The sequence below is a fragment of the Arachis hypogaea genome, chromosome 1 (assembly GCF_003086295.3).
Source record: "Arachis hypogaea cultivar Tifrunner chromosome 1, arahy.Tifrunner.gnm2.J5K5, whole genome shotgun sequence".
Lineage (NCBI taxonomy): Eukaryota > Viridiplantae > Streptophyta > Magnoliopsida > Fabales > Fabaceae > Arachis > Arachis hypogaea.
In genome coordinates, this window is record NC_092036.1 from 106,716,696 (window position 1) to 106,723,789 (window position 7,094).

Below are 7,094 nucleotides of genomic sequence, written 5' to 3' on the forward strand. Positions count from 1 at the left end.
GGTTCACCCAGTCATGTGTCTGTGGCATTTATGTATCCGGTGGTAATACTGGAAAACAAAGTGCTTAGGGCCACGGCCAAGACTCATAAGTAGCTGTGTTCAAGAACCAACATACTTAACTAGGAAAGTCAATAACACTATCCAAAATTCTAAGTTCCTAGAGAAGCCAATCATTCTGAACTTCAAAGGAAAAAGTGAGATGCCAAAACTGTTCAGAAGCAAAAAGCTACAAGTCCCGCTCATCTAATTAGAATTAATATTCATTGATATTTTGGAGTTTCTAGTATATTCTCTTCTTTTTATCCTATTTGATTTTCAGTTGCTTGGGGACAAGCAACAATTTAAGTTTGGTGTTGTGATGAGCGGATAATTTATACGCTTTTTGGCATTGTTTTTAGGTAGTTTTTAGTAAGTTCAAGCTACTTTTAGGGATGTTTTCATTAGTTTTTATGTTAAATTTATATTTCTGGACTTTACTATGAGTTTGTGTATTTTTCTGTGATTTCAGGTAATTTCTGGCAGAAATTGAGGGACTTGAGCAAAACTCTGAAAAAGGCTGACAAAAGGACTGCTGATGCTGTTGGAATCTGACCTCCCTGCACTAAAAATGAATTTTCTGGAGCTACAGAACTCCAATTGGCGCGCTCTCAATGGCGTTGGAAAGTAGACATCCAGAGCTTTCCAGCAATATATAATAGTCCATACTTTATTCAGAAATTGATGACGTAACTTGGCATTGAACGCCAAGTACATGCTGCTGTCTGGAGTTAAACGCCAGAAACACGTCACGATCCGGAGTTGAACGCCCAAAACATGCTATAACATGGAGTTCAACTCCAATAAAAGCCTCAGCTCGTTGATAGATCAAGCTCAACCCAAACATACACCAAGTGGGCCCCAGAAGTGGATTTATACTTCAATTACTTACTCATGTAAACCCTAGTAGCTAGTCTAGTATAAATAGGATAAGTTACTATTGTATTAGACATCTTTTGACAGTTTAATCTTTGACTGTTTTAGTCTTTTGACCATTCGGTCTTCTGATCATGTTTTAGGGGGCTGGCCATTCGGCCATGCCTGAACCTTTCACTTATGTATTTTCAACGGTGGAGTTTCTACACACCATAGATTAAGGGTGTGGAGCTCTGCTGTACCTCAAGTTTCAATACAATTAATATTATCTTCTATTCAATTCTCTTTTATTCTTATTCCAAGATATACGTTGCACTTCAACTTGATGAATGTGATGATCCGTGACACTCATCATCATTCTCACCTATGAACGCGCGTGACTGACAACCACTTCCGTTCTACCTTAGGCCGGGCGCATATCTCTTAGATTCCCCAACAGAATCTTCGTGGTATAAGCTAGATAGATGGCAGCATTCATGGAAATCCGGAAAGTCTAACCTTGTCTGTGGTATTCCGAGTAGGATTCCGGGAATCTGAAAAGTCTAACCTTGTCTGTGGTATTCCGAGTAAGATTCCGATATTGAATGACTGTGACGAGCTTCAAACTCCTGAAGGCTGGGCGTTAGTGATAGACGCAAAAGAATCAATAGATTCTATTCCAACCTGATTGAGAATTGACAGATGATTAGCCGTGCTGTGACAAAGCATTTGGACCATTTTCACTGAGAGGATGGGATGTAGCCATTGTCAAGGGTGATGCCTCCAGACGATTAGCCGTGCAGTGACAACGCATAGGACCATTTTCCCGAGAGGATGAAAAGTAGCCATTGACGATGGTGATGCCCTACATACAGCTTGTCATGGAAAGGAGTAAGAAGAATTTGATGAATGTAATAAGAAAGTAGAAATCCGAGAGGAGCACAGCATCTCCATACGCCTATCTGAAATTCTCACCATTAATTTACATAAGTATTTCTATCTTAGTTTATTTATCTTTATTTTCTATTTATTCCATTAATCAAATTTAAACCAATAATCCAATTATACTTGAATCCGCCTGACTGAGATTTACAAGGTGACCATAGCTTGCTTCATACCAACAATCTCTGTGGGATCGACCCTTACTCACGTAAGGTATTACTTGGACGACCCAGTACACTTTCTGGTTAAGATGAACGGAGTTGTGTCCACACATAATCAATAGCCATTAAATAAATCTCATGCAAATACAAAGAGGGTCACAATTTCGTCCACCAGTCTGCTACTGTATTTGCATCTTTCAAGATCAACTAAAGATCAGCACACCATTTCCAAGACATCATATCTCGAATTTTTAACACCAAAGGATCAATAAACTCAGAGCAATCTTGTAACTTATTGACAATAGTAAAAGCCTCCACACAATCTGTCTCACATATAATGTCTTTTTGTTCCGAATCCCATGCTAAAAGAAAGCCTCTCCAAATAGCAAACAACTCTCCTTGCAAAATGCTACGACTCTCAATTGTTCCCAGACAGTCTCGTTGCCACCTTCCCTTCCAATATCTGCTAACACAAGCAAAACCAACTCGAGCACCACTGCCAGGATAGCTAGCATCACAATTAATCTTAAAGGTACCCACTGAGGGGAATCCAAGAGCCACTAATGGTTGAGGGGATAGACAGTCGTTGCAACTCAAAAATATTTTGGAGCTCCTTTTCCAAGAACAAGGCCATACCAATCACCTTGTCTGTGGTCCAATGCTCGTGAGGATGAAAGATCTCGTTATTCCTCGAACGCCAAATCCACCAGAGACCAGAAAAGAATCTAAAGGGGCGCTGTTTGCTATTATGTAAGAACCAACTCATCAAATCCATTGGTTAATCGGAGATCCCTAAAGCTTGCCAAACAAGTTGGGCTTTTGGACAATCCCGAATACAATGTAATACCGATTCCTGACCTGAGAAACACCGCGGACAGCTATCCGTGTGCGAAATGCCCCTCCTAAAACGAAATGCAGCAGTAGGAAGAGCCTCCCAAAGACATAGCCAGGCCAAAAATTTGTGCTTTTCCGGAACATGTTGACGCCAAAGCCAAAGCCAATTACCCCTATCCTCCCAACTAAACATCTTCTTACTGAGCCACAAATAACCACTATGAGCATCATAAACCTTTGAAGCTGCACCAGTCCAACACCAACCGATCTCTGAACCAGCTTGAACATCTGGGTTGTAAGAGTTAATGTTGCTCTGCAGAGACTGATTTAGAGGAGAATAGATATTCTCAAGATTCCACCGTCCAGATGACCAAAGGTCCAAGATCCTAAGATCCCAATCAGAAATGTGAACATAATCCATCTTCTTACATAGTCACCCATCTCTTCTCCATTTAGAAAACCAAAAGTTTTGTTCCAAATCCCCAATGCACCAAATAAAACCTTCCTTCAGGATATCCCAAGCTCGACATATACTCTTCCAAACATAAGATCCCCTTTCTCGAGACCGACTAAGACAATCATCCTTAGAAGAATGGTATTTCTCCGTCAACAGTTGAACCCATAGCTTATTGGGATAGTGAAAAAGCTGCCAAACTAGTTTTCTAAGAAGAGCAATATTAGCACAAAAAGGATTTATAATTCCCAGACCACCAAACTTCTTAGGGGTGACCAACACTTTCCAGTTAACTAGATTCAGGCCTCTACCATCAGCTTGACCCTTCCATAGAAAGTTTCGCATCATGGATTCTATCTTATTAGTTACCCCTTTAGGGAAGAGAGATACTTGCATGTGATAAGTAGGAATCGCAATCACTACCGAGTTGAGCAAATAGAGTCTACCTGCCTTATTAAGCAATCTTCCTTTCTAGCTGACTAACCTTCCCCGAATCTTGTCCAGAACATCGTTGAAAGTTGCGCATGTCACCCGAGAGTGATTAAGGTCCACCCCTAAATACTTGCCCAAGTTCTGGACGAATATGATGGAGGAGACTCCAGTGAAAATCTCTTTTCTTGTCGCTGAAACATTCCTAGAGCATAGCGCTTTAGATTTCTCCACATTAACCTTCATCTCAGAGGCTCTGCATAAATTTTTCAAAGTTACCATTACAATTTGAACTTGCTATTTTTCAGCTTTACAGAAAAGAAGTAAATCATCGGCAAACATCAAATGAGAAATTCTTGGACCCCTTCTAGAAACCGCAACCGGCTTCCACAAGCCCTTATCAATTTGCTGATTAATAGAACAAGACAATCTCTCCATACACAACACAAACAGATACAGTGATATATGATCTCCTTGCCTAAGACCCCTGCTCGAAGTGAAGCTATTTAATCTATCCCCATTCCAGAGGATAGACAGCGAAGAAGTAGTGACACAACACATAATCAGATTGACTGTCGGAGGAGAAAAGCCAAAACTCACCAGGGTTTGTTTCAGAAATTTCCAATCCACTCTATCGTACGCTTTCTCCAGATCAATCTTAAAGGCCATGGTGCTTTTCTTTGACTTTGTCTTCTTCATGAAATGGAGAACCTCTTGTGCTACAATGATGTTGTCTGGGGTTCCTCTCCCCGGGATAAACCCTCCTTGAAGGGGCCCAATAATCTCTTTGAGATGGGGACGAAGTCTATTGACCAGGACTTTTGTTATAACTTTGTAAACCACATTATAGAGACTAATTGCATATGGTGAGTTTTGTTTTAGCTAAGATACTCATGTGATTAATTATTAAAATTAAATAAAGTAGACACAAAATATTGTTTCTCCTTGTTATAGAAAAAAAAAAGATTTGATGTTAATTATTGGCAAATGAAACTGAAGAAACACACATACTAAAGCTGAGAGAAAGAGGAAAAGAAGAATTAGAAGATGGAGCTCCTCTGAAATTTCTCTCAAATTTGCCTTTATTTTTTTTTTCTAGAGGCTTCCAAAATTTCTGCAGAGGTAGTGAATGTTTTTTCTTTTTGGTGATGAGGTAGGAAGTATTTTTTTTTATTCGTTCAAGTTATTGAATTTTTTTTTTTTTGGTTGGGGGAGGATTTATTGATTTTCTTTATTTATTTCTTGGTGTTCTTTTTTATGAGTTTGAAAATCATGGATTTATTTTCAAGAATAATGGGCCTCTTCTAATAGGATTGGATTATTTTTGAGAAAGGCCTAACTTATTACCTCATACAATATTTGGCAGGTCTCATTGACAAAACACATTCTTATAAAAAGAAAAATATTCTACCAACCAGAAAACAAATATTCTAACAAAAAAATAAATATAAAATTTTTTATATTTATTGTGTTATATTTTTACACTATATAAAAAATAAAAATATTGATCAACACTTGACAACATCTTATTTTTAATTATTAGGATAAATTTTAGAATTTAAATTTTAATACTTAGTGATTAAAATGTCGAGTAGGTATTAATAAAAAAACTAATCTCTAAATACAAGTCATTTAATCAAATAAGTCTAACTAAGTCATTTACAATTACGCGTGCACACAACACATTCTTCTTATTTTTCGTTATTTTTCTTTTCCGTTATGATCGTCACCAACATCCCTCTCCCTCCTCTTCCTCCTTCTTCTTTTTTAATTGGACTTGGTTCTTCCCCTTTCTTTTCCTCCTTCTCCTCCATCATCTTCATCATCATGTTATAGTCATTGTCGTCTTCTTCTTATACGTATCGTTTTTATCGTTATCATTGTTATTATTATCGTTATCGTAGAAATTTTGCTATATTCATAATGTTGCCTGATCCAAAATTGACTTGGATGTGTTTTTTTTTATTCAGTCATTTTTATGTGTTCTTTTCAAACAGAGTTTGTGTGCCACAATTATTAAGTAATTTTGGTGCATTTCTGAGTTAATTATAGTTTGTAGCTAAATTTCGGTGTAAAAACTAAGAAATTTATGTGATATTGTTAAGAAATTTTTGTGTATTTTTATTCTGATAAATTGTGCATAATTAAAAATTCTTTCTCTTCCTCCTCTTCATCTTTTGTTGTTTCTTCTTCTTTTTCATCATCATCATCTTTTCTTTTTTTATTCCTCTTTTTCTTCTTGTTACACTTTCTCAAGTTTCTTCTTGTTTTATTCTCTTAACAAGAATAAAAACAAAAAAAATCAAACAAAAAAAATACGTAATGTTACAAAATTACTTGGAAGAGGATGAATTTAAATTCATTCAACTAAAAAAAGAAATAAGAAAAAAAGAAGAAAAAGAAAAAACGAAGCATTAAAAAAATATTTTTGTGCATTTGTAGCAAAATTTTAGTGTAAAAACTAAGAAATTAATGTGTTATTGTTAAGAAATTTCGGTGTATTTTTATTTTAATTTCAGAGTTAATTGAGGTGCATTCCGAAAACAAGCTCAGACCAAAAGTGCACCTTATTTAAATCCAGAATGCACCAAAACTAAATCTAGAATGCACCTAAATTACTTAATGATAATCCTCTTAAAACCCATAAATTATTTTTTATATTGTGTCTTTCTCGATGTTATGCAAGTGAGTGGGGTTAATAGGGGTTAGACACGGGAGTGGTGACGACTGACGAGTGCATCTCGCAAGTAGTGAGAAGTTGGCACTGCTCGCAGTTGACGAGAAGTCGTCAGTTCTATCTCATAATTTAAAAGTATTTAAAATATACAAAAGTATTTATAATAAAATATAATAAATTTAAAATATTTTAACATTTTGTTAATAATAAAAAATTATATATAGGTTAATTAGTAAATTTAGATCTGGCCTATTAACATATTAAGATTTTTATAAAAATCTAAATCTGTGTCTATTTATAATAAACATGCTAAATCAGGCCAAACTGCAGATCCCTGACAGACCGCCATACCTTTTCTCACCCCTAATTAGACTCATTCAATCTTAATTTTTAATATAATATTAGAGTTTATCCAATTTAACATTGTTAGACCACCCACCTATAAATTAAATATTTACACTCTAAATGATGATATCAAATTATTATCATTATTAAGTTACTCTCATGGTTAAGTATTAAAATTTTTATGAATATAATCTTAAATTGTAAAATTAATTAGAAATTTCAAAAAGATTCAACATTAAAAATCATTTTTTGTAAAAAAACCATCTTTAAAGCAACACATCTAGCTAAATTATGATGAATATAAACTACAAAAAAGATTACATTATGCGTTTTTTTTTTCTTTTGAAGTTAATAACGTTAA